This window comes from Lissotriton helveticus, chromosome 1_1 (assembly GCF_964261635.1).
Source record: "Lissotriton helveticus chromosome 1_1, aLisHel1.1, whole genome shotgun sequence".
NCBI lineage: Eukaryota > Metazoa > Chordata > Amphibia > Caudata > Salamandridae > Lissotriton > Lissotriton helveticus.
Genome location: NC_136057.1, coordinates 331,471,010 through 331,498,745, shown reverse-complemented (window position 1 = coordinate 331,498,745; position 27,736 = coordinate 331,471,010). Strand labels below are relative to the sequence as shown.

At 45.9% G+C, this 27,736-nt stretch overlaps 1 protein-coding gene across 14 annotated transcripts in view; it reads right to left on the bottom strand.

Moving 5' to 3' along the window:
• Positions 1-27,736, bottom strand: part of LOC144804990 (V-type proton ATPase 116 kDa subunit a 4-like) — a 6,844,636-nt gene that overhangs the window by 3,886,757 nt on the left and 2,930,143 nt on the right. The gene's annotated exons all lie outside the window — the stretch shown is intronic.

The following is a 27,736-nucleotide window of genomic DNA, read 5'->3' as shown; positions in this document are numbered from 1 at the left end:
CCTGCCCAAGGAGAAGGGGGCCGACACTCTACCGTTCACTACAACTTGCGCCAGAGGTTCCGCGTACAACAGCCTAATCCAGCTAATAAACTCGCACCCGAATCCAAATTTCTCAAGTGTCGCCCATAAATAGGGCCACTCCACAGTATCAAAGGCCATGGAGGCATCCAGGGACGCCAAAATGGCCGGTTCAGTCAAAAGCCCCGCCCTCGCCAGCGCGCCGTGGAGGCGACGTAAATTCAGAGCAGTGTTGCGATGCGGGATAAAGCCAGACTGATCCGGATGGACCAACTCCCCAAGAACCGAAAGGAGACGGGTCGCCAAAAGTTTAGCCAACACCTTAGGTTCAACATTTAATAGGGATATGGGCCTATACGAGGAACAGAGGTCACGCGGTTTACCCTCTTTGGGAATGACGACAATTGTCGCCAGACGCTGATCATAGGGAAGCATGTTCCGCTCACGAGATTCTAGAAACATGGCGCGGAGATACGGCGCCACCTTATCGGGGCATAATTTGTACAACTCAATAGGCAAACCGTTCGGGCCCAATGCTTTGCCCGAACGGAGCGATCGAACTGCATTGGCTATCTCATCATTCGTAAAAGGGGAGTCCAAAGCAATACGGTCCAAGTCGGTGACACAGGGCAAAGCGATATCACGCAGAAGAAGGCGGGAGTCGGCAACATCCCTCACAGACACGGGAGCATATACCACACGGAAATATTCCGCAAAACGATCAACAATGGCGGTCGGATCTATCACATTCTCACCACTCGCAGACTGAATCACGGGCACCACACGATTAACTCTTTCTTTCTTGTCCAACCACGCTAGGAGTTTGCCCGCTTTGTCACCCACATCGTACAATCTGCCCTGCTGCTCACGAAACATCACCTTTGCAGCGTCAGTGACCAGAGATTTATATGCAAACTGTTTTAGACCCAGGGCATGGAGTTTGTCAGGCGTGACACCAGATTCCAACTCGTCCTCCAAAGCAGAGATCTCCCCCTCAAGGTCCACCACCTCCTTCCTCCCTGCCCTCTTAGCTTCAACAATCAAGGAAAGGGCCTGTCCACGAATCACAGTTTTAAAAGCTTCCCACAGGGACACAGCCGAAGAGACCGACCCCTCATTTTCCAGGAAATATGCATCCATGGACTTGAGCAAGAGGGTACGAGTCTCAGGGGAGGAAAGATACCAAGGGTTAATGGGAGCCACTCGGCCCGCCGCCTCTACCCCAACCTCGAAACGAAGCCAGAGCGGCGAGTGATCAGAAATACCCCTCGGCAAGTGTAAAATCTCACGAACCGCCGATGATTGGGCTGCGGGCATCAGGAAATAATCCAGCCGGGACAGACTGCCATGGGCCCCAGAATGGAAGGTGTATTGGAGCTGAGTAGGATGCAACAGTCGCCAGCAGTCCACAAGGCCAAAGGTATCTAAAAACCCACCCAACCACTGCTGAGCCTGCGGGGTATCTCTAGGGGGATGGCGATCGTGAAGGCCGGAAAGCACCGAATTAAAATCACCGGCAAGAAAGAGAGTGCTATCAGGGAGATCCAACAGAACACGGCCCAAGTCAGTAAAAGTAGAGGCCTGCAAACCCGGGGGAACATAAACATTGAAGAGAGATAGGGTGCGGCCTTCATATCTACCCACCAGGACAGTATATCTCCCACGGTCATCATGAATCAGCTCATCAATAGCCAGGGGGAGGGAGGTTCGAACAAGAATACCCACACCCCTAGATCCGGAGGTAAACCCTGAGTGCGCCACAAGGCGGTAGCCCCATCTATTCATTGCATAACAAACATTACCAATCAAATGGGTTTCTTGCATGAAAACAATGTCCGGTGACAAACGTCGTATACATTTTAAGACCACACTGCGCTTAATACGATCTCCCAGGCCATTAACGTTCCAGGAAAGAAATTTCAACCCTCTACCCCCCATCCCAACCACCCGAGCCAAGACCCCTCGTCCATGAGCTAGACATCAGAAACAGCAGCAAACACAGGAGCAAATCGCCTTGAAAACAACACACAGAAAAGAAAAAACTTCCCAACCCCCCTCCCCCAAACTGAAGAGAAACACCCCCCACCCTGCACCCCTGCAAAAAGCTAAAGAGCCACCCCAACCTGCAGTGTGCCTGTCGCCCAAGAACCCCTATTCTACACAAAGACCCCGGAGGAGGAAAGGTCTCCGTTCCATCCACCCCCCGACCTCAGCAAGAACAAAAATAACAAACGAAAAGACAGAATGATCACAATGTAGAGGGACGCCGGCCAACACTCCTGAGAATGTATTCAAAATAAGACATAAGAGCCGAACAGTTAGATCTCCACACCACCTTCGGCACCGCCAGGGTGAGCGGCGGAGTCTGTCTCAGGAGGACGGTCAGGCAATGAGTCCAGCCAGTCATTAACAGCATCTGGCCGATCAAAGAAAAGGGTACGTTCATTGTATTCAACCCGGAGTCTAGTGGGAAAGAGCATGGCGTAACGTAGGCCCCGATCCCGGAGACGTTTCTTGGCACCACGAAACTCCATACGTTGTCTCTGAACCTGTTGGGAAAAGTCCGGGTAAAAGTTCACTGTAGCATTCTCAAAGGCCACCGGGCCCTTCACCCGCGAGGCCTGCAGGATAGCGTCCCGGTCTCTATAATGAAAAAGCTTCGCTACAATGGGTCTCGGCGGGGCTCCCGGCTTGACTTTGCCCCCTGGAACACGATGTGCACGTTCCACCGTGAAAAATTTTGTGAGACCAGAAGGGGCCAAATGGTTCAAGACCAGATCCTCAACCAGGAGATCCACCGAGTGGGGTTCAGGGTTTTCCGGTACACCAACCAGGCGAACATTGCAGCGACGCGCCCTATTTTCAAAGTCCTCCAGGCGACGGGTCATGAAGTCGTTCCCCCGACGGAGATTTCCAATCTCTGTTTGGAGCTCCGAGACGTCATTCGTAAGGCTAGAGGATTTAATATCCAGTGATTGTACCCTCTCATTCGTCTTGCCGAGATCAGCACGAATCAGATTCACCTCAATAGCCACGGTGTCAAGTTTGTGGGCCAAGGCCTCGTACTGTAGGCCGATGGATTCCCTCACACCCGAGATGGCGCCCATGATATCCTGTAAGGAGGGCTCCGCCGATTCTTCCAAAATTCGTTCGGACGCAATACTAGAACCAGGCAGGGCAGCTCCGGGGGACCCCTTAGAATGGGTATAACGGTCCATGACATTTGATTGAACTGGAGCTCCGCGCAGAGGTGTTTTCGTCTTGCGCGTCTCTCTGTCCCCTCTGCCCGCCATTTTGAAGATGCGTCACAGGACAAGCCACCAGGTTCGACGGGCCCGACACCCAAAGTACAGGATCAAAAGTACATAAAAAGGGGGCACAACTCGGGTAGAGGTCGCCAAACCAGCAAATAGGTCACATGAAAGCCCAACAGCCGATCTGCCTCCAAGTCTCAGTCGCAACACGACATCCACATCCGTGGCCCAAGTCGGAACGGAATCGAAACCGAAACTTAGGAAGGGGGGACCCACAAGGCCAGATCTCCTGCCGCTGTTGTTCAATTGAAGGACGGCTACAGTACCGCACCCCGTCCCGGGCGCACCTCAAGGGCGGAGCCCAAAAGTTCAGAGCACCATAACTCAGGAATACGAGATCCAAATCGATTTCTGAAAAGTGCCAGGGTAATCAGCCAAACGTCCCCTACACGAATTCTTGCAAGAAATCAGGATTCAGCCAGGATAAAATGTCGGGAGCGGCGAGGGTCCGGAGAGCGCTGTGCTCAAGCGGCCATCTCGGATGCCCGCCAAGCTCCTCCTCCCCTTTTGTAGGTTTTAAAATTATTTCATATTTCAATTCATTTTTGTCATCCCAGTAAACTCCTTATTTGACTGATGAGGATATTTTTTTCTTTTTTCTCCCTATTTTGCTCCCACCCGTGGTGTCTTTTTTATTTGTTTTTGGGTTTTTTGTGTCGTTCATCGATGCCCACCCTGAGGAAGCCTCCTATCTTCTTTTTGGGCGGTATTGTTCGCCCTTTGAGCTCCATGGTTCACCTTTATTTGCAAGTTTTTCTAACTTAGTTTAATGTCGTTGTCCGCAGCTTCTCTTTTATTTGTTCTCTACTTCTCTGGGTTCTTTGAAATTATACATTTTGTTACGCCACATAATCCTGCAGAGTGGCTCCGAGGGATTTTAATTCTTGCATAAATTGCCCCAACTCCCACTGTCTGTCTTGGGTGGCTTTAGACATGTCAGAGCGAATCCTGAAGGACCAGTTGTCTTTAGGGAGCTACTCTTTAGACCTTCACTTAGAAGTCTTTCCTTTAGAGTGTATGTTTTGGAATTTATTAAAATCTTCCTTGGAGTCTTTCTATCTTTTGCTCTCCCAAAGGGGTCTCGGTGTACCCGCTGTATGTCGTCAGCTAGGTTCACCTCTTTAGTCCAGGGGAAGTATTCTTCAAGTAAAGAGATGGTAAATTTCTTAATGTCAGACCCTTCCAGATCTTCTGGTACGTTTAAAATTCTCAGATTATTCTTTCTTGCTTGATTTTCTAATGACTCTAGTTTTTCTTTTATGATTCTGTCAGAGTCTCTTAAGTTCCCGATCTCTTTCTGATTTGTATCCACCTTTTTACTAAGGGCCTCCACCGTTGCCTCTACTGCAGACACCCTATCGCCCAGTGCATTCAGTTTTTGATCCAGGGTCTCACATACCTCCTGGATCTTGGCTTGATTGGACTCGGACACTGAAAATTTTTCTCTCAGCACCTTTTCCATGAGATTTTCCATGAGCTTTCCTGTTTGCTCTAGAAAAGTATGTGGGAGAGAACAGACTGAATTGTCTAAACTGGGGTCACTTGTAGCTATAGTTGTAGTTGTAGTTGACATTATTTGACCTTCTGTTGCCTCTGGTGCTTTTAATTGTGAGTTTGTATGAATGTTCGTTTCTATACTCATTCTCGGGTTGTTACTCCTCTGCTCTTCCGTGTGGGGCGGTGTTTTTGAGAATGGATTGCTCTCTAGTGTTTGTATTGGCTGTTGCACTTTGAAGAAGGATCTCAACGAAGGGGTAATTCTAATTTTTTGGGTCTGATTGAACCCCTCCTTTTTCGGACCTAGGCTTAGGTTGCCGTTCATGGTTAGTGGAGCCTCTCCTTTTCCTTTTTGTGATTACTGGTAGAGTCACTTGTTTGGATGGGGGAAGAAACTTTGCTTAGGGAGCTGCCTATTTCTGAGACAGTAGCTGGATCTTGTCACAGTCCCTTCCTTGTTCTCTAATCTGGATTGAGGGACCCCTTTTTCCCCTCTTTTCTCTGTTTCTACCTGTGAAATTTGCCCCACTGCGGCCACTAAGACAGCCCCCCCCTGTGTATACCGCTCTACCCGTGTCTTCTTCTCCCTCCTTTGTACTCTCCTTTGCTCCTTCCGATCTTGGTGGAACCCCCTTATTGGCCCTTCTGCACACCGCTATCAAATCCAGAGCAATGCCTCCCTCACCTTTCTTCTCCCCCCGTACCTTGCTCATGAGTTTATGACTGGAGGCAGTCTTCTTCTCTTTGTCTGTAGTGTGTGCTCGAGTCCAAGTCTTTAATTCAGCACTCTTTTCTTCTGTTTTCCAGGGATTATCCTTCGGAGGGTTGGAATCCTCAGCACAGGGCTCAGCTTGTTCTCCTTCAGCCTGGCCAACCTGGCTTGAGTCGGCAACCTTAACGTAGAAGGTCTCCTCCTCTCGAGTGTTAACGACTCTGTCACTATCTCTGTCTCTGTCAGCGCTGGCAGCGCTGCCTTTCCTGCTCCGGAAACAATCTCCTCCCTGAGCGTGCCTCTGCGCAGCCGCTGCTGCTGCCGCTCTTTCCCCGGAAGAGGAAAGCAATTCTTCCGTGTGCTCTCTGGCACTCTTTCCGTGCTCCAGAAGCCGCTGCCCAAAGTCTAGGAACAACGGGATCACCGCTGATAGCGGCGTCAGTACGGGTGCGGGAGCGCCAGAATTCCTGCAAGCAGAGTTCCCGCATCCCCCGGAACCTTGCCAAAATCCGCAGTCGGCAGCTCGCTGACCTCCGAAGGCGCTTGTCAGGTAGACAGACTTTCTTTTTAGTCTTCCACTATTCCATGGTGGCTGCTGCGGCGATTGTATGAGTCAGAATTAAGTTTTGGTTTTGATGGCGAGCATGGAGCGCCCGACTGGACCTTCTAGCCGGCCGCCATCTTCCGCCTTTGATTCTGCCTCTTCCTCCTTTTCAACCTATGGTTTTTTCAGTGAATTCCTAAGGTTTTTTAAAATGCTAATTCTTAACTATAACGTGCCTGAAACCTATGTTTTTTTCAGTGAATATATATAGGCACTGGAAAACTAAACACCCACTTCCTTTACAAAGAAATGGAAAGTTTGCATCTCTGCAACCTCTCTAATTTTTCACCTCAGTCATCTTCCACTCAATGAACACAACAACCACAAATACACACACCTACTTGCTATCATTCTTGCCTAAGCTTATCAATTATTCTTCTTTAATTCAAATTCAAAGTGCAGGCCTTTTATTCAGCCTTCTTGGTAACTACTACCCGTGAATAGCAGTGGGTAATTTGCACACTTCTGTCCTTTCTTGCGTCTTTTCTACCACACACTGCGACAGGTTTACAAGCCCCTTGCGCCACTTTTGCATCATTTTTCCCATGACCTTGTAAATCTGCCCAACTGTGTGTACTTTATGCACTAGCTTTCTTCCTTAGTTGTTTTACTAGTTTCTCTTGCACCCACTGCGGAATCCAACACCCTATCTGTGTAATGACCTGGAAATTCAAAGATCCATTTCACTGACAATGCAGTGGGTAGTTTGAGTCTCTCCAACCTTTCTTATTTTTCCCGTTTTTCATCTTCCACTCAATCTACACATCATCCACACATACACACATCTAATTGCTGAATTCCTTAGCTGTGATTATCAACTATTCTGATATTTTATATTCATATTAAAAGTGCAAGCCCTTGGGGGGGCGCTAGAGGGCGCAAAGCGGAATGGCTGCCTAATTAGACAGCTGCGCCGGGCAGATCTATGTCCTGCTGTAAGTCAGCGCTAAACCGGCAAATTATGTGAAACCGGCACGAGAGTTGAGCATCGGAACGCACAGAGCCGCTGCGGGGCAAAGCTGCGGGGCAAAGCTGCGGGTGTATACACTGCTCCAAAACGGTGGAAATATATCGGAGATTTCGGTGACAGTGAATGCTTATCGGCAAGATGGCGGCTCCCCGCTGCTGATTGCACCAGAAGCAGCCTTTGAAAGCGCCGGCGATATCGGCAAATGGCGCACTCAGTTTAAACCAACATACAAAGACCTGCGTGAGTGATATGTGCGCGATCTAGATCTAGAAGGACATCTCGGGAGAATGAGGCCTAAGCAGAATGTTGGAGGCGATTTGGCAACGAGGGAGCTAAAATGGCGGCGCCCAGTACTTGTTGACTCTGTCGGGCCGAGTGGATGCAGCTACATACGCTGTGAGAGCGGCGCTGCAATATTCTCCATGATGCTACACTACTGGCAGCGTGTAGAAATAATTGCGCACTACTGAGATGCATTATGCCAAGCCCAGCACATAATAACGTAGATGACAGACTGTATAATACATGCTATTGCCACGCTCAGGACCTCTAGTCTGCGGATCGCGGTTTTAATGGCCAGAATGGCGCAGAGATCAACGTCGCATTTGCAATCGTGACACTTCCGCAAGATAGATTGTACCTGCGCTGTTGGGCATGCTGTATACTACGTACTGACCACAGCTGTAATTGCACGACCATCATGCTACATAGCAGGGGTAGCTATCAGGAAGATTGTGAGCGACTGATCCCACAACTGTGCCGAACGAAAATGTCATCGGGCTAGTTGCGAAAACTTCTCAGTTAGGTGATGACCATTACGGAACACGTTGCGGCAAACCGCGAAATACGCTTGTAGTAGGGGCACACTCTGCAGACGGACCACGGTATACCTATGGGCTGGATAGCGAAGGAGACCGTCCACTGACCCTAGGGCTCGTTGCTGGGCGACAAGGCCTAATTACATAGTCCAACGAGAAAGACCGACTGGGCTGGCGTCACAAGCTATACACAACCCTTGCTTAACAAAAACAGTACTGTGCGGCGAAGGTCACCTACTTGTATGCACTTCAAGAGATCAAAGTTAGATATACACAATTAGAGATAATTCTTTAGACACTCACTTGGAGTGGTCCACCGCAAAGGCCACTACAACACAACATTTTTGTATACAATACCAAGGAGTATCAAATATTTCAAAAATATCTTTTCACAAGTCATATATCGACAAAGTTCATGTTCAACAGAAACTCTTAAAGCATGCTTTGCTTCTTCTTTTCGATTTTTATTTTTATTTTTCACTGCAAGATGCTTCAAAAGAAGCGTCAAATATATTCCCATACAGCCATATAGCCTAAAACAAACGTCAAATATATTCCCATACAGCCATATAGCCTTTAAAACAAACGTCAAATATATTCCCATACAACCATTGGTATTGTATACAAAAACCCTTGCTTAACTTCAATGGCACAAGAGATCTACCATACATGCCCAGGACGCCTCGACGCCAAAACATCATACTAGCGGGAAAACAGTACAAAGACACGCAGATAGGCATTGACTGTCCGCCAAAAGAGTACTCCTGATCGCTAGTCATCGACGCTATCACGCAACATGGGAAAGCCTGATAAACAGCGACCAAAACTGTCTTTCGAGTCGAGAAGATCTGTGCGAGGTCCAGCGACACTATCAGACACTAAAGCGGAGACGGAAGAGGCCTCAGACATCGACATGAAATCCATCCTTAAAGCCATTCAAACTAGCCTCCAGGATATTAATGGCAAACTGGATCATCTCACGACTCGAGTACACAACATGGCTACCAAGTTGGATAGGCAGGGCGAGAGACTAGATGAATCTGAGAACCGACTATCGGCGGTGGAAGATGAAGCAAAGACGACGACTACTAAATTTAGTGGGATGGAGAAAGTGCTAGAAGTGATTAAAAGTAAGGCTGAGGACTTGGAAGCGAGGTCCCGCCGAAATAACATTTGAATAGCCGGGGTTCCTGAATCAACAAACACAGGCAGAATGGAAACGTATGTGGAGGACCTATGCCGAGCAGTTTTTGGTGCAGAGCACTTGTCCCAGTTATTCATAGTGGAATGAGCCCACAGGTCACTGGCGCCTCGCACGCCTCCAGAGGCAGCACCTCGGCCCATAGTAGCGTGTATACTCAACTATCGTGATCGTGACTGTATTTTACGAATGGCAAGAGAAAAACAACAAGTCAAGCCGACGATTCTCTCCACGCCGAAGGCTGCACAGGAGTTCATCAAGAAAATTGGGAAACACCGCAAGGAGCGGGAAAAAGACGATCAACAACATGCTTCGGACTGACTGCCAGCTGCTACACATGCTGCCAAGTAGGTGGATTATGTTCTAATTGCCTGCTGCGCTGACATTGTGCAGCGCGCCACAAGATACCGTCAACTGCTGCCTCAGCGGTAAGTTACCATGTTAAAGGTCACATAAATCTGGACATGACCAAGCATTGTATACAAGACACTGATGGAGTCCCAGATCTTGGAACACAAGGGGCATAGACGGTGCTGAACTATACAATTTCTAACTGGGTAAATGTAATGAGCGAGGTGATCTATCTGAACTATACTATGGCCGTTCCATTCCTTTAATGGGTGGCACCTGTGGTCTCCATTTACCCTCTGCTTTGTTCAGCGGCATCCCAACCGGGGTTTTCCACTCGATTATTCTAGTAGAGTTATACCTGTACAAGTATTCCTGTGTTATATGTTGAAGGTCCTAGCATCTATGGCTCATTGACTGCACCGCTTTGCAACAGGACTTGTAAGATCGTTAATAATACCAGTTGTTATAATACCTATTGGAGCGAGCCACACTGTTTCTGGAGGCATATAGACTTTAGACAATGGCATTGATAAGTTTAGAAGCACTATGATGACTACTCTTTCTTCTGATGCACTCTATTCTTATACACGTTATGCTATGTTTGCATATGACTATATTATGATCTGCCCACTTCCACTTTGTTGGATGGTGTAATGTACCCTAGGCGGACCCCCACATGGGTGCTCCCCACATGGTTTATGTATTACTGGAATGTTCGGGGGGTTCATGGCCTCGGCAGGATTGGGCTGCTGATGTGGGTGGTGGGTGGGAGGGAGGGCTGGGAAGTTAGACTAGTTCAAGGGACGTCACACTTGAGATGCATTGTTGATATTCGAGTTGGAGGTTTTGTTTATGCTGCACTGATGACAGGCACACTATGTTGGCTTTCTCGCCTAAGTGGACACTGCATGCACACATTCTGTAAACATGTTTTTAGCCAATAATGGCACCTGTGACCCAGGGCAAACCGGATAGATCACATTTGAATTTACTCACGTGGAACATACGGGGGTTCGCAAATCCAAAGAAAATCAGGCAGCTAATCGCAAGCCTGGATAGGTGGCATATCGACATAGTACTCTTCCAAGAGACACACCTAGCACCATATTCTCATTCTACTCCTGGCCGACGTGGGCGGAATCCACTCTTAATGCAACATACTCCACATACTCTAGAGGGGTCTCGATCCTGGTGAAGAAGGGCACCAACTTTAAAATTGAAAATACGATTACTAACAGCAAGGGGCGCTACTTGATACTTAAGGGGACACTACGTGGCCAGCGGCTAACACTTATTAACACCTATGGTCCGAATACTGATGCACCTGACTTTTAACATGAGGTTTGGCAGCATTTGCACGGCGACTCAGATCGGACACTATTATGGGGAGGGGATCTAAATCTAGCGCTGGATGATCAACTGGACAGGTCTGGGGCGACGACTGAGCCACACAAACAAGCACAGGGTAAGATACTAGATGTCATGACTGACCTGCAAGTAAAAGATATATGGAGAGTACGACACCCCGACTTCAGAGAAGCAACACATACATCCGCGGCACACAAAAGTTGGTCGCGTATCGATTACTGGTTAGGCTCTGACAACTCCCCTTTATGGACCACGGGGGTTAAACATATGCCCAAGACCCTCTCTGATCATAATCCCATCATGCTGACACTCCGCATTCTGTGCTACTCACCACCACAATTTAGATGGAGGTTCAATGCCACTGCCCTCACAGACTCCATTTACACGGATACCATACACCAGGCGATTAAGGATTATTTCCATACAAACAAACCCTCCACGGATGACCCTTCCCTTCTTTGGGAAGCCTTTAAGGCCACATTACGTGGAATTTGTATAAGCACCACAGCAGGGATCTTGAAAGATATTCTTACACAGCTATACAGATGCGAAACACAACTGAAATCGTTAGAAAGTCAATATGAGGAGACACAAGATCCTACTGTGTTAGCTAAACTGCGTGAGATAATGACAGAATATCAATCATATGCAGCAGACGAGATCAAATATATCCATAAAAGGCACAAAGCTAGGGCATTTGGCGAGGGAGGCAGACCGGGCAGGGTACTCGCCTCCAGAATCTGCGAGGATAAAGGATCCCAGGCTATACTGCAAATTCGGGACGAAACTGGAGACATATGTGCAGGCCCACCAGACATACTTAGGAGCTTTGTAGCTACATATAGTAAATTATACAAATCCCAGCCTACTAAGACACCTGCCGAAATCTTTAAATATCTAGAAGATGTGACCATAGCGTGGCTCTCGGACACACACCGCACCTATCTCTCACGTCCAATAACAGTAGAGGAGGTCTCTGATATAATCAAATCGTTACCCAATGGAAAGGCCCCGGGTCCGGACGGGTTTACATGTGAATTTTATAAGGCATTCACTGATATATTGGCGCCCAGGCTAGTAGCAATGTATGGAGATGCATTTGAGAAGGGCATACTCCCACCAACGTTAAGGGAAGCGGTGGTGATAGCACTGTTAAAACCAGCAAAAGATCCTGAATTATGCGACTCATATCGTCCATTATCATTAATAAATGTGGACTCTAAAATTTTAGCCAAACTGCTCGCCACGAGACTGCAACCTCTCATGACCAACTTGGTCCTTCCAGAACAATCTGGCTTCATACCATCTAGAGCCACCTCGCACAATACCCGGACACTTTTTGCACTGTCTCATTACCTGATTCCAAGTACCAAAGTGATAGCAATCATGGTAGATGCCGCTAAGGCATTCGATTCCATTGAATGGCCGTATCTCATCACGATACTCAATAGAATAGGTTTCCCCCCACTATTCACGCAATGGATTCAGCTTCTTTACACGAACCCAGTGGCCAGAATTAGAGTAAATGGTTATGTATCGGATGCCTTCAACATAGAACGTGGGACTAGACAGGGATGTCCACTCTCCCCCCTGTTATTTGCTCTTGCCCTAGAGCCGCTGGCCTGCCAAGTCAGGCAGCACCACCACCCGTCCGCGCTGCAGTTTCCCAGTAGACCCCTACACATCTCATTGACGTGCTCTGCCCTGTGTAGCGCGGGGACACGCCGGGAGGCGTCACCAGGCGCTCTATAAACTCCTATAATAATAATAATAATAATTGTACGCAGATGACATGCTTTTGTATGTGCGAGATCTTGAGACACACTTGTCACCATTACTGCGGGAATATATTAAATTTGGCGGACATTCGGGATTCCAAATAAACTGGGACAAATCCTCCATCATTTCACTCACTGACACCACACTTCCACCTGTCACTGAATTCCCCCAGGAATGGCAGACTGATCCAATTAAATATCTCGGAGTCTGGTTCCACAGAGACCCGGAACTTGTTTTCAGAATGAACTATGGGAGAGTGATTGCTACATTGGAAGACAAAGTAAGCCGTTGGATACAGCTCCCGCTGTCACTGGTGGACTTCCCAAACTCCTCTATCTTTTTAATAATATTCCCATACTCCCTTAGAAGGTAGATTTCAAAAGAATATCCTCAATGGTGCTCAGGTTGATATGGGCAGGAAGGCAAGCATGTGTGGAACTGAAAACTTTGACGTTACCGTACTCGAAAGGGGGACTATGCGTACCTGACTTCTTTCTATACTGCCTATGTGCCCAGGCGCAATATGCTGCATATTGGTATCATAACGTCCCATTATTAACACACACGGCGGTGGAGGAAGGGGACGCCTTGCCAATACCACTAACAGCAATAATTAGTCATAAATGACCGCCGTTACATACGAAAGACATTACCACGATAGATACCACCAATGACGCGTGGCGCCGCTTAGGACAAATGAAATGTAAGCTGCCACTTTATGCTCCGGCTCTCCCACTGCATTCCCATCTTGCACTGTCGGTTACGAATGAGGAGGTGGGTATGGGACTGTTGCGACAGGTTGGATTGGATACACTAGGAGACCTAAATCATAACGGGACATTTAAAGCGGCACAGTACTTAGCATTTATACAGAATCAGTCACTAATGTGCCGTTTCACCTTCTATAGATTGCAGGAAGACATTAAGAAATACTATGCTTGTTATCCAAACGAACCAGTACAGCTTGACTCCCTGCAGCTCATATTGACCTCCCAGAACATCACGCATTTGGTATCCCGCTTATACACAGTAACACAGAATGAGCTAAACTACGACACTCACAAGGCCAGGGACAGATTGAGCTCAGTATTAGAAAATCCACTCACAGAGAACGATTGGCAAAATGCCTGTATATTGATCGAACTGCTGACACCTAATGGTAATTTGAGGATTATTCACTTCAAGTACCTCCACCAAGCATATTATACACCTATAAAACTGTGTAGGTATGGGCTGCGGCCAGATGCACGTTGCAAACGTTGTGGAGCTGATCAAGCTGACTTCATACATTTAGCGTGGAGCTGCTTGAGAGTGCAGGAATACTGGGCAAAGGTGACTAATACATTAACAGAAATGGTGGGCACTGTCATTGATTGTCGTAGCGTGTATGTCTGCTGGGGCTTTTGCACAATGTTAAGGCGACAAGACGAAAATTCTGTGCGGTAGCGCTGCTACTTGCCAAGAGAAGAGTTTCTATAAGTTGGGAGAGTAGATTGGCACCAACGGTTGGGCAATGGATTAAAGACATGTCTCATTGTAAAGATGCATTGAGGACATATGAAGAGGAGCTGCCAGCCCGGTCCGGACCAAAAGACTATTGGAAATATCTAACGGAGTATTTAAACGCCAACCCTGCCGTACAGGAAAGTGATGTAATTATGTCCCCATGATTGATTGTTGCAGCAAACGTGCCTTACATTATATCTATAGCTATGCAATTTTTCCACTTGAATGACGAATGTAGCAGTGTGATGACCTGTTTACTGATGGTTTTATTATGTTCATATTGTACTATTTTGAAATGCTAATAAAAAGATTTACAAAAAAAATAAAAAGTGCAAGCCCTTTATCGAGCCTTTTTCTTGTAACTACTGTTCCAGGAATTCTGCTCATACACAGAACTGTGCATAAAGACTTAGGACTTCAGTAAATTACGGTGTTCCAAAACCCACCTTACTACACAAACCCCCTACCAAACCAGCAATCAGTGACTCATTGGTTCTTCGCCCTAGAGCAAAAACACCAATGACTACTCAACCCAGAACATGCGACTTAGATTACATGAAGTAAAGTGGATAACAAAAACACTCTTTCAATATAGTCTTACACCAGTCCAAACAAGATGTAAATAAAGACACGTGCAACTTTGAAATGTTTATTTCTAACGCCATAATCTCATGCACAGTACCTTAGAAAATACAACCAAACATATTATCAGAAACAAGGTTGTCAGCATTGTTACTATTCTATGAAATACAAACATAACAAGCATCCTATAATGCTAAAGGTAAACAAATTTAAAATATACCTACATTTCACCCTCCCTACCCAGCAGATTAGTTTATAACTACAGAAAGTCTCATAGGATTACATGGGCAGACCCATACCTCTGGTACTCAGCAGTAGTGGATCACATTCAGTGCTCCACAAACTGTCAAGATACAAATGTTCTCCAACTGTGTGTAATTTTGCCTCCACAATGGATTATGAAATGCGCAAGTATCAGAGGTGGCCACAGCTCCATATGTATTATGGCTCGAACGTGTGAGGATCGTTCTGAAGAACAGACACAGTATTTAAGATAACCTTGATGTTCCATGCTCTCACTATACACACAAAACTAGCGAGGCAGTTTACAAATCTAGCATACCAAATTATTCTCATATAAAGCAAAATACTCAGCCTTCTCTAAACAATATCACAAGTACGTGTCGTGTGCAAAGCAGAGCAGGAAAGCAAAAATAGCGTATAAGCTTCTAATAAACCCATGCTAACTTGTGTGAGTGCAACGCTCAGCCCCACGCACCCTTTTTCTTGATCGAAGCACCTGATATAAACGTGGGTGAATTAAAAAAGCAGAGTCCAAGCCTAAAAAGCAAAGTCAAGTTCACATTTCCCCAAAAAAGTTGTTCGCTCTTTGATAGAAAGCAGTAGCAAAATAATAAAGAATACTTAGAAAAATCAAAGAGTCCTAATCCAACAGCGTGTAAGCACAGTATGTAGCAACAGCCCCCAACAGGAAGTCATTGTTCTCATCTGAAAACATTTCAGCCATCCAATTCAATAGTGGGAATGAACATACATGTTCCTCAACGCCCGGAGCCTCTATCACCATCAGAGGAAAACTGGGGTCATCTTCAATGTAACTGCATGCCAAGAACTCAAGCGCCGCTGCAAAAACATTCCAACGTCCCATTATTCCATGTGTCGCTGCTAAGGACATAATCCCGCCACCAGAACAGAGCACGTCATGAACCAGTAGGGGGCTCATCAGCTGGTCATAATCCCCGTTGGGAGACACCGTACTGCAGAGACACAAATCCAGGGCCCAGTCGAAATCACAGCTCAGGCAATGGAAGACAGGTTGAACGCATGTGAAAAAGGAGAATCGAAACGATAATCCATAAACTGCACTCAACGTTGCAAGAGGCAGCGCTCCATAGTAACTAATCATTCGGTTGCAAAGCAGCAACAGCCGGGACATATTATCGTCTGCTGCAGGATGTGCATCCATATTTAAGTAAACAAATTAATAAAAGCACACCGGCAACTAATGCGAGTATTAAGCGCAAACCACCATAGATGCTGCAAAAAATCGAATGAAAAAATCCTGAAAAGACACCAAATATACTTTCTACAGAAGTCACAAGGCCACTGCTTCTAACTTTAAAAAAATAAGGTAACCCCGTAGTCAAGGACTCATTAAAGATACTCTAAATTAACTCCCCAAATTTCAAGAGCACGTCTTTATTTAATAAAGTATGCACTTCTGCGCGGGTGTTTGCTACATGAAGGACAAATGCTTCTGTACCAGATATAAGAGCGACCTCTTTTTGAGACAATAGCGCTCTTATACGACTCATTTGGTTAACTCTGCTTCTAAGGTCGAAATCGACAGCCAGATGGAAACATCCAGCTTCCCATACAGAGGAGTTAACAAAACTTTTTTTTAATCAAACCACACGCTCAATTACTGTAATCTTGTAAGCGATGCCTGCTAACATTGCACAACAATCTCCATTATTTCAAAATAAATAACTCCCGTTTCTAGTAAAGTGAACATTGTTATGATAGCAGGTGTCGGACTACCTTTCAAAACTCAGTCCAAATTAGGCGCATCTTGGATACAAGAGCCATGCAATTGTATGTGTATATAAACTAGAGTAGTGATCTGGTACTATTGTGCAATCCTCGCCATTCACATAGACTTCTTTTCCCTCCCTTAGACACCTATTTTTTTTTTTTTTGCAGAGTATAGCGCGAACTAGACCCGAACCGAATCAGGTATCAGAGCGCTTTACATAGCACCAGTTACGTTACATAAGGACACACTAGGCACGGGAAGATTAAGTGATTTGCCCAGAATCACAGGAGGTTTTTTGGTGTTGTTACCGAGACTCGAACCCAGATCCCCAGGTCCGAGGTCGAGCGCCTTAGCCGTTAGACCAACCCCTCTCCCCTACCTATATGTAAATGGTAATAACCAAGCTTCATACAGATACGCGCTCCCTAAACATCCATATCTGCCTATAGCATAGTATTTCATGCAAACCTCAGGTTAAAAAATAACGTTATGATACTCTGGATAAGCCACACACCTGAATTGGATCTCCAATGAGTCAGCACTTCTAACCATTCTTATAGCGCGCCGTGTGCTCTGATTTTACAGTGAGAGAGTGATCGCACCATAGTTTGTACTGCTAATCATTCTCAGCATACTCTACGAATACCCTTTGAGGTTACACGTCACGTCAAAGCTTCTGTGTGATGTCATGTACGGCTCCCCGTACAAAAAAGACGCAAATGTTTTTATTTGTTTAAAAACAATGGGGCTGATGTATCAAGCAGTTTTTGAGTCGCTAACGCTGCGAATCGCAAAAAAACATCATTTGAGACAAAAAAATAGGAATTTGAGATTTATGTTAGAATTTGCATCGAAAAATAAGTAATCGCTATTTTAGCGATTACTTATTTTGCGAAAATACATAATCTGCGAATAAATATGAGATTTCTTATTGTGCATGGGTTAAATTTTGCGAATTTCGCAATCGAGAAATCGCAAAATAAGAAATCGCAAAGAGATGTATGAAAAATTCGCAAATTGCGAAAACATGAAATTTGCAAATTAAGAACTCGCAATTACCACCAAATACATGCAGGTGGTAATCATTTTGAAAGTATAAAAAGGAACCCACAATGCAATTTGACCTTTCAAAATGGCCGGACTTTACCTGATAGCTAAGAGGCTGTGTATCCAAGCCCTTGCACAGAGGAGACAGAGACAGGAGAGAATCTTCAGACTGCGCATCACTTTGTTCCAACAGACAGAAGATGACATATATGAAAAATACAGACTTGACCCACAAACCATTTTGGACCTCATTGCTGAATTGAAACCTTTTTTGGAACATCAAATAAGCAGGACACAATCAATTCCTACTCATGTGCAGGTATTGTGCTGTCTGCACCTTTTAGCTTCTGATTCTTTTCAAAGGGTCATTGCAGAAGTTGGAGGGGTGTCTCAGAGTGCCCTGTCACGTTTTTTTAATCTCTTTCTGGATGCAATGATGAATAGGCTACAACATCACATCTACTTCTCCAAGCAATACAAGAGACTAAACTGGATTTTTTTCAAATTGCACATTTTCCACATGTGATTGGTTGTATAGATGGCACCCATATTGCCATCACTCCACCAGCAGCCACAGAATATGTGTACAGAAATAGGAAGAGTTATCATTCTCTGAACATTCAAATGGTGTGCAATGCAAAATACATTATCACTGATATTGTGGCTAAGTACCCAGGGAGCACTCATGATTCCTTTATCTTTTGGCATAGTGGACTACATAGACGTTTGAGTGCTGGACAGTTTGGAGAGGGATATCTTCTAGGTAAGTGTACCACAATTTTACAGTCTTTATCACAACAATTATTCTTTTGTGTCACACACACACTTATTCTTTTTTTCTCATCATGCAGGTGACAGTGCCTATGCTGTGCGTGATTTCATTCTGACGCCATATTTGAATCTCTCAAATGTACATGAAAGACGGTATAACAGGGCACACCGGTCAACCCGTGGTGTCATTGAACGGACATTTGGAATTTTGCATACACTAAAGTGGTGGTGCTTTACAATACAATCCTGCCACATGCTGTAAAATTGTAAGTAGCTGTGCTGTGCTACATAACATGGCTATGAGACAAGGGACTGAAATTGAAGTGAGTGACTCAGACACATCTGATGATGATGACCTAGAAGAGCTACTGCAGGAGTAGGAGCTGCTGACGTACTGAGATAACGCGCAATTACTTTTAGGTAACACAAAGAATTCCAAAACATGTATTGGTTTCAGAAGTGAATGTTTTTAATTTCAAAACATTGATGCTACTAATGTAGGGCAACATGTGCTGTTAATGCACAGGCACAGTTACATTATTCAGAGTTACAAAAAATAGGTAAATGATTTTGAACATAATTGCAAACCACAAAATGTCATTTCTTGCGCTTACGGCATTGAGCAGAGCGCTTCACAGATTCAAAGCTCCCCATGGCAGATGAATGTCCGGCATTCCTTCCACTCCTACGCTGTGTTAGATGTGATGTAGGAGTGGGGTTACTGCTACTCCTACCGTTGGTTCCCTCACTGTCTGCTGCTTCAAATAATTCCCTTGCGCCTGTGTTTGCTGTCTGGAGCAATTCAACAGCAGAGGTCACCTTGTCCAGGCCTATGGCAATGTTCTTTGTACAGTGTCTGACCTCTCTCTGCATAGTAATACTACGCCTTGTAAAATTTGATGTGACATTACACAATCTGTTTATGGGTTTGGTGTAGCTACGCATCCTGACATGGGCACGGTGAGCTGCCCTGTTGCGTGAGTCCTCATTGCATTCAATAGCCAAACACAGTCTATCCATTGATGAAGACATTGCTCTCATCCCATCTCCCATGCTTTCATGATTCCTATTTAATTTGCACAGCTGCCTGTTGATGGAACGAGGGCCTTATGTTGTTGGCGCTGTACATTTAGCATGTTTTGCTCTAGCCCTGCAAACACGGTAGGATCATCCTCATGTCCACTTCTGCTGCTCCTAGATCTTTCCAAAGTAAAAACTCGTGACCTTCGTTGTGGATGTTTTTGCTCTTCAGGTACTTGAGGGACAACTGTTTCCTGAACACTCTCACTCGCACCCCCTTCTTCAATAACTTCATCTGCAAAAGGAGGCAAAGTGGCCACATGTCTGCGCTTTTGCCTTGCAATTGGAGTGGACACAGTGTCATCATTGCTAATGTCTACAGCAGCACAAGTATCTTGCTGAGGCGATTGATTGCCATCACTTTCATCACTGGAATGTCTTTCCTGTGCTGTGGATGGAGATTGAGACATATGAGTTTGGTGTATGGATTACTTTATGAGCTTAATAAAGTATTTGTACTTTAGGAAATAAACCATTGATAGTGCATTTCATTATTACTTTCAAATGCACAAAGTGTAACTATTTCTTACATTTGCAATATTACATGTAAAAGGCTAACTACAACTCCCATAATGCATTGCTCACTGTATGTGAATCTGTGTACCTGGCCTTAAGATTCTTACAAATGTGTACCTGTACTATTTTCAAGCACATGCATATCCCACAACTACAGTGACACACAAACATGCATCTTACCTTGTGCTGTTTGGGAAGGGTCAGAGCTGTCAATCTGTGGCACACCACTCACACTCTCAGGCAAGAGAGTGGCCTCCACAAGCTCCTCATGTGGAGTAGGCTGTTCAGCAGTAGATGTTCCACCTCCTGTCTTCCTTCAGTCGTGCTGGAACTCTTTCCTTGGACCGGAGGCGCATATCATACCACCTTTTGCGCAAGTCTTCGATGGTACGTATTGTTACACCAACTGAATTCACCTTCTGCTGTATGTACAGCCATATTTTCCTTTTACGTGCCGCTGGCACTTTCAGTGCTTGTTTTCCAAAAAGCAGCTCTTGGCTGCAGGCCATCTCCTCTATCAATACGTCCTGTTCTTTTTCTGAGAACTTGTGCTTCCTCTTCCATTTCTCCCCTGACAATCCCTCCTGTGGGTTTTGAGACTCCATGACAAGGAAAACAGGTCTGCTCAGCTCCCAAACAGTCTTCCAACTGCCACTGGGTGTGGCTCAGGCAAGCAGGTGGAGGTAATCAATCCCACTTCCTGACTGTGATGTCATCACCCTGTTCCAGCATTGGCAGATACCCGTTTTTGCGACTTCTTAATTTGCAAATTTCGCAATTTAAGAAATCGCTAATAATTCTGCGATTAATTTGCGATTTTTAAGAAATCGCAAAAAAATCGCAAAAACCTACATACATCGCGTTTTGAGAATCTGCTTTTGCGATTAATATAGGATAATTATGGTATTTTTTTTTAAGCTTTAAAAATCCTATATTACTTCTATATTGTATGAGTGCAGCTGCGTGCCCCTCCGCCTGGTACCCTAGACTCCACCACGCACAAACCCGGTTCATAAGCACGTGTGATCGTCACCACAAAACCATTAGCATGCATATCGCTTTTCCACACATGCTTTTATAACTAGTATGCATTTACCACACATGATAAATGCATAATCTTAATAATGTTTAGTTGTTGACCAACACGTGTTGTAATGCCTGTGCCTTACGTCCTTCAAATTAGTTTCTAGCTATACGTGTGACCAAGTCTGATAAGATCGGAGACCAAGGACAAACACCGTGTCATCTGTGGCACGAAATCTCATCGATCACAGAGAAAATATGCACAGGGTAAAATGAAGGTAACAGATATAAATAAAAATAACGGAGAAAAACTACTAAAATGGCGGTTGGACGGAGTATGTAATCAACGTTTGGCGCCTCGACAGTACATTTCAAATAAATATACATACAATATGTTTATTAATATATTACAAAAGTATAGCACCGAATGACACACATGACCCGGGAAAAGAAAGCGGCAAATTTAATACCTAAAATCAGGAGAGGTTTGCTTGGCGAACTTGAAGAAAAAGAAAAAAAAGGTTGCGCATGAGTAGAGAGTACAACTGATGCAGGACAAAAAAACAGAAAGTTTTACATACTGTCATAAAAATATAGCTCTAAAAATTGCCCCCATAATATGCCCCCCCCCCCCCGGGACCTAATAAACAAAACGGACTTCTATTTTTTTCACCTTTTCCACCGCGTACAAGTACTGCACGAGTACCCCGCCATTTTTTATTTTATTTATAATAAAAATTGAGCCTAAAGATCCATGTACCATCCCCCTGACCAAAACTATAGGGTCAGAATATTGCTACCCTGCCCCCTTTCCTTATTTCTCAACTTTCTTTTACTATTTTCTTGTGACTCGGCTCTCGCGACAAACAAGATGGCTGCCAACATTTCCTGTTTTGGAGTATTAACAACCAATCAGCATGCAGCTCTTGCTCGTAATTGTACGTATTTCCATACGCGTACGCCGCGATTTTACTTCCAAAAAATAAAAATAAAAAATAGAGCCTAAACATCCATGTTTGACCCCCTGAGCAAGCCTAGAGGGTCTGAATGTTTGTAGCCTACCCCCTTCCCTTATTTCTCAACTTTGCTTTACTGTTTTCTTCTGACCCGGTTCTAGAGAGGCACAAGATGGCCGTCAACACTTCCTGGTTTCGAGTGTTGACAGACAGTTCATAGCCAATCAGCATGCAGCTTTTGCTCGTAATTGAACAGATTTCCGTACACATGCTGAAATCTGTCTCTAGATATCGCTATGATTTTACTTCCAATTATCTCAGAAACTACTGAACGGATTTACACCATTTAACAAAAAGCACAATCTGCAAACAGAACTCTACCTCTCTGCCAAATTTCGCGTAATTCCGTTCAGCCGTGTAGCCCTGGCTAAAGGTCCCTATGGAAAATTGCATGGGGAAAACACATTTTGGGACCCAATTTTTTCTCAGCCTCCACTTGACGAATCACCCCCAAACTTTCAGGGAAGGAGCGGAACCATGCAGGCCATTTTCTTGGAGAAATTCACGAAGATTCGTCCACCGGCACCAAAGTTATTCCAAATAGAATGTTGTGGATTTCCTATGGAAAGTAGGTCCTAACTATAACTACCTACTGGCAAACGCCAGTAGGTAATATATATATATCTATATATATATATATATATATATATATATATATATAGATATATATATATATATAGTTAGGAATTAGCATTTAAAAAACCTTGCAAATTCACTGAAAAAACCATAGGTTTCAGGCCTTATATAGTTAGGAATTAGCATTTAAAAAACCTTTGAAATTCACTGAAAAAAACCATAGGTTTCAGGAGTTATATAGTTAGGAATTAGCTTTTAAAAAACCTTTGAAATTCACTCAAAAAACTATAAGTTTTAGTGGTGTTATAGTTAGCTGGACATTTTACTCATACAAAACCATTGAAATTGCTCCTATATAGTTAGTTGTACTAACTATATTTCGCGCACCCGCAATCCACTGCTGATGATGTCACATATTAGATCATTCATGACATGGTCAGTGACATCACACCACTAAAACTTATAGTTTTTTGAGTGAATTTCAAAGGTTTTTTAAAAGCTAATTCCTAACTATATAACTCCTGAAACCTATGGTTTTTTCAGTGAATTTCAAAGGTTTTTTAAATGCTAATTCCTAACTATATAAGGCCTGAAACCTATGGTTTTTTCAGTGAATTTGCAAGGTTTTTTAAATGCTAATTCCTATCTATATAAGGCCTGAAACCTATGTTTTTTTCAGTGAATTTCAAAGGTTTTTTAAATGCTAATTCCTAACTATATAAGGCCTGAAACCTATGGTTTTTTCAGTGAATTTGCAAGGTTTTTTTAAATGCTAATTCCTAACAATATAAGGCCTGAAACCTATGGTTTTTTCAGTGAATTTCAAAGGTTTTTTAAATGCTAATTCCTAACTATATAAGGCCTGAAACCTATGGTTTTTTCAGTGAATTCGCAAGGTTTTTTAAATGCTAATTCTATTAGCGGATAACGTTTTTATATATTAAAATGTTTTTTAAATCTCAAATGCCTGCTTTGCTAACAGAGTTTTTAAGCACAGGCTCTTTTGTCTCTGGTGGCCATCTTGGGAGACTGCATATCGGAATTTTTTTAATGAAATATAAGAGGATTTGAGAAGTCACTCAAAATGTGCACTAATTTTTCTTTCTTCAGCACTAATCATAATTTCTATGGCAAAATGAACCCCCTCATTTTGTTCCTTTGCAAATTAAATGTTTTAAGTGTTAACACTTTATTCCAATCAAGATGACTTCAGGTGTGCCATACTTTTGTCATAAGTAAGACTGTTAGAGCTCTAGTTGTTCTTTTGTTATAAGTCTGTTTTATTTTGAAACAAAACCCCCCAAAGGGGACACAAAAAACACAGCGTTAAGCCTACAACCTCTATCCGAGGCCGGCCGTGAAGAATGTGCAACAGTGGTCATTTGGTCAGAGGAGTTAACACAGCCCCGTGCCTACAAACCCGAGGGGCCGGCCGCGTGGCTTAGGGGGAGCTATTGAAGTTGACCAGCGTCGAGTAGGCTCCAAATGCAATCCAGGGGGGGGGGGGAAGGAGAGAGCAACAAGCCCATCAAGCACCAACGACCCAACAGGGGTCCATGAGAATATAAAAGAGCTACAGAGGAAAGAGAGAAAAGGAAAGTAAAGGAGAAGTAAGCCAGATATAGAAAAGAGGGGGGGTGGTTATGAGAGCAGGCGCGGCGGGCAGGCCAGCGGGCGGAGAGCAGTGCCAGGCAACCAGGGTCAACCTCTAGCACCCATTTCGTAGAAGAGGCGCCTACTGGAGCAATCTAATAGGATCCGTAGGTACAATAGCGTCCTCAAAGAGATGTAAAGTCCTGAGTCTAGTGGGCCTGTGCCGTGCATGTTCTGTGGAACACAAATAGCGCACCAGGGGCTTCCAAACTGCCTCAAAGCGGGTGTGGCGCATCTGGAGTCGCGCCGTGAGGAGCTCCATTGCCAAGACGTGCCACAGCCGCACAAACCAGGAAGCTATTGGAGGCGCTACAGGCTTTTTCCAGTACAGGGCTATGAGTTGCTTGGCCGCACCTAGCATCTGTAGCGTTATAATCCAGTCACTACGGGTCAGGGCCTTGAGGTTTGACGGTTTAATACCCAACAAGATCGTATCTATGGCTTCAGGCAGAGGGAACCCCAGCACTCCCCTGATGTGGCTAAGGACCTCCTTCCAGTAAACAGTGAGGAGCGGACACGCCCACCAAATGTGCACGAAGTCCCCAGTCGCAGCCCGGCACCTCCAGCACAGCGGTGAAACATTAGGGAACATCTTATGGAGTCGCAGGGGAGTGTAATACCAATGAGTTAAAAGTTTATAGGCGTTTTCTCGTTGCGGGATGCTCCGATATAACCTGGGGATGTCCCTCCATACCACAGCCCACTGTGAAGGCGAAATATCTGTAGCGACCGCTGCCTGCCAGTGGCGCTGATATGGGTGGGGGAGGATGAGCGGCGGGTGCTGTAGAATGCAGTATATCTGAGAAACCAACCGTTTCAGGCCCTCCAAGGAGCGCGCTAAACGCTCAAAAGGGGTAAAGGCACGCGTCACAGCCTGGTACACATCATCTCCAGAGGCCCAGTGCCGTAATTGGGCTTATTGCAGCCGCGCTGCAGGCGAAACTCCTCACAACAGTGGTCAAACGACTTGCAGGCACCCCCGTCAAAAAGGTCACAAAGCACCCTACAGTCTCCCTGCACCCAGTTCTCAAAGGCCCGGGTTCGATGAGCCGGCGGGAAGTGAGGGTTTGCCGCTATGGGAGTATGCGGGGACGGAAACGTAGTAAGGCCCCTGGGAACTGCGATGGTGTCCCAGATGTCCAGTACCGTTTTCGTGGGCACTGCAAGATATGCACTTCGAGATCGGGCCGCTCGGTGGAGCCATGGCAAATCCCAAATGGTGCGTCCCGTCACCGCCCTGTCCATGTGCAGCCACCCTTTTTCACTCTCACGTACCCCCCACTCTATCACAAATCGGAGATGTGCGGCCCAGTAGTAGAGGACCAAGTCCGGACAGGCTAGTCCCCCCCGATCCCGTGGGGCCATGAGGAGTTTCTGGGAGAAACGAGGGCGCCTGCCACCCCAGATAAAGGATGTGAGCTCACGCTGCAAGCTCCGTATGCAATGCAACGGGATCGGAGTGGGGAGGCATTGAAATACATAAAGAACTTTGGGGAGGATCGACATTTTGACTGCGTGAAGGCGGCCTAGCCAGGACAGCATTAGAGGTTTCCACCGCCGCAAATCGTCTAAGATCTCCCTCCGGCAGATCCGCCAGTTAACAGAGCTCCAATCTTCAAGGGAGGGGGTCAGGGTGAGACCCAGGTACTTGACGTGACGTTCAGCCCACTGATAGGGCACAATCTCTCTCAGGATGGGGAGGTCTTCCGGCGGTATGGTAAGGTTCAGAGCCCAGGACTTATCGTGGTTGATCTTGAGACCAGAAGCCCTTTCGAAGAGGCAGAGCACTCTATGGACTGCCGGCAAAGAGTCCCGCGGGTGCGTGAGAGTAAGGATCAGGTCATCAGCAAACAGCGCCACCTTGTTGTCTCTTCCTCCGTGCGTAATCCCGTGTTTATCCGAGTTGCGCCTAATAAGTTCCGCAAGGGGTTCCACAGCAAGAGCAAATAGGAGGGGTGACAGGGGGCACCCCTGCCTAGTGCCCCTGTGGATCGCTAGTGGCGGTGTGAGATCCCCATTGACTCGAATTCGAGCATGGGGTCCTATGTATGGAGCCATGGTCCTAGCAATCATCTTCGGGCCCAGTCCGAATTTACACAATACCGTCCTGAGGAAGGTCCAGTTCACCCGATCGAATGCCTTCTCAGCGTCTAACGAGAGAAGGCAGGCCGGGATCCTCCAGTGGCGCACCTTCCCAACGAGGTGTGCAATCTTGCGTACGTTGTCGGCCCCCTGGCGATCGCGGATAAATCCAACCTGATCGGGGTCCACAAGCCACTGCATATACGGATCCAAGCGTTGGGCTAGGAGCTTAGTGTATATTTTGAGATCTGTATTAAGCAGGGCAATATGACGGTAGGACGCACACAGTGTGGGATCCTACCCGGGTTTTGGTATTAGAGCAATTTCCGCCATGCCCATGTCAAGGGATGGACCCACCTCGTCCGAGAAAGAGTTGAACAGGCGAAGGAGGTAAGGCCGAAGCTGGGCCTGAAATGTGCGATAGAAAGACAGCGGCAAGCCATCCGGGCCCGGCGTTTTTCCCAGGGGCAGTTTCTTAAGTGCCAGTGTGATCTCATCCTCCGTAATGAGGCTTTCAAGCTCTGCCGCATCCACAGCCGATATCGTCGGCCCCTCATAATCGTCCAGGAGGGCTGCCGTCGCATCTACCGACACAGGGTCGCTCCTGTACAGGGATGTAAAATAGTCCACAAACGCGGCCTGCTTAGAGCCCTCCGAGATAACCTTCGATCCATCGTCCAATTGGACACTGGTGATATGGGCCTTGGCAGCGCGCGCTCTCAGCCGTCTCGCCAGCAGCCGGCCTACCTTATCACCTCCCTCAAAGTACTTTTGCTTCAAGGCCAACAAGGCCCCTTCCGCCTTGTTAGTGCGCAGCAGGCGGAGCTGCCCTCTAAGGGTGGCCAGTTTCCTCCTGGTGTCTCTAGACGATCGCTCCCAGTCCCGCAGCTCAGCTTGCTTAATATCCGCCGTCAAGTCAGCCTCCAGCTTGGATGCAGCACGTCTGCGTGCAATCGCCAGAGAGGTAATGTGTCCCCGGATCGTGGCCTTAAAAGCATCCCAAACTACCGGGAAGGGCATGTCCGGGGTGTCGTTAGAAGCAAAGTAAGAATCTATTGCTTCCCGGATGCTATCCACATCATCAGCATCCCGAAGGACGCTTGGTGGGAAGGACCAGCGTGCGACACGCGCGGGACGCGCCGCCAGATCCCGGAGACTCATTTCCACGTGAGCGTGATCCGACAGAGATATGTCAGAGATGGAGGCACCCAGCGTATCGCGAAGCAAGTCCATCGATACGAAGAGGAAATCAATAC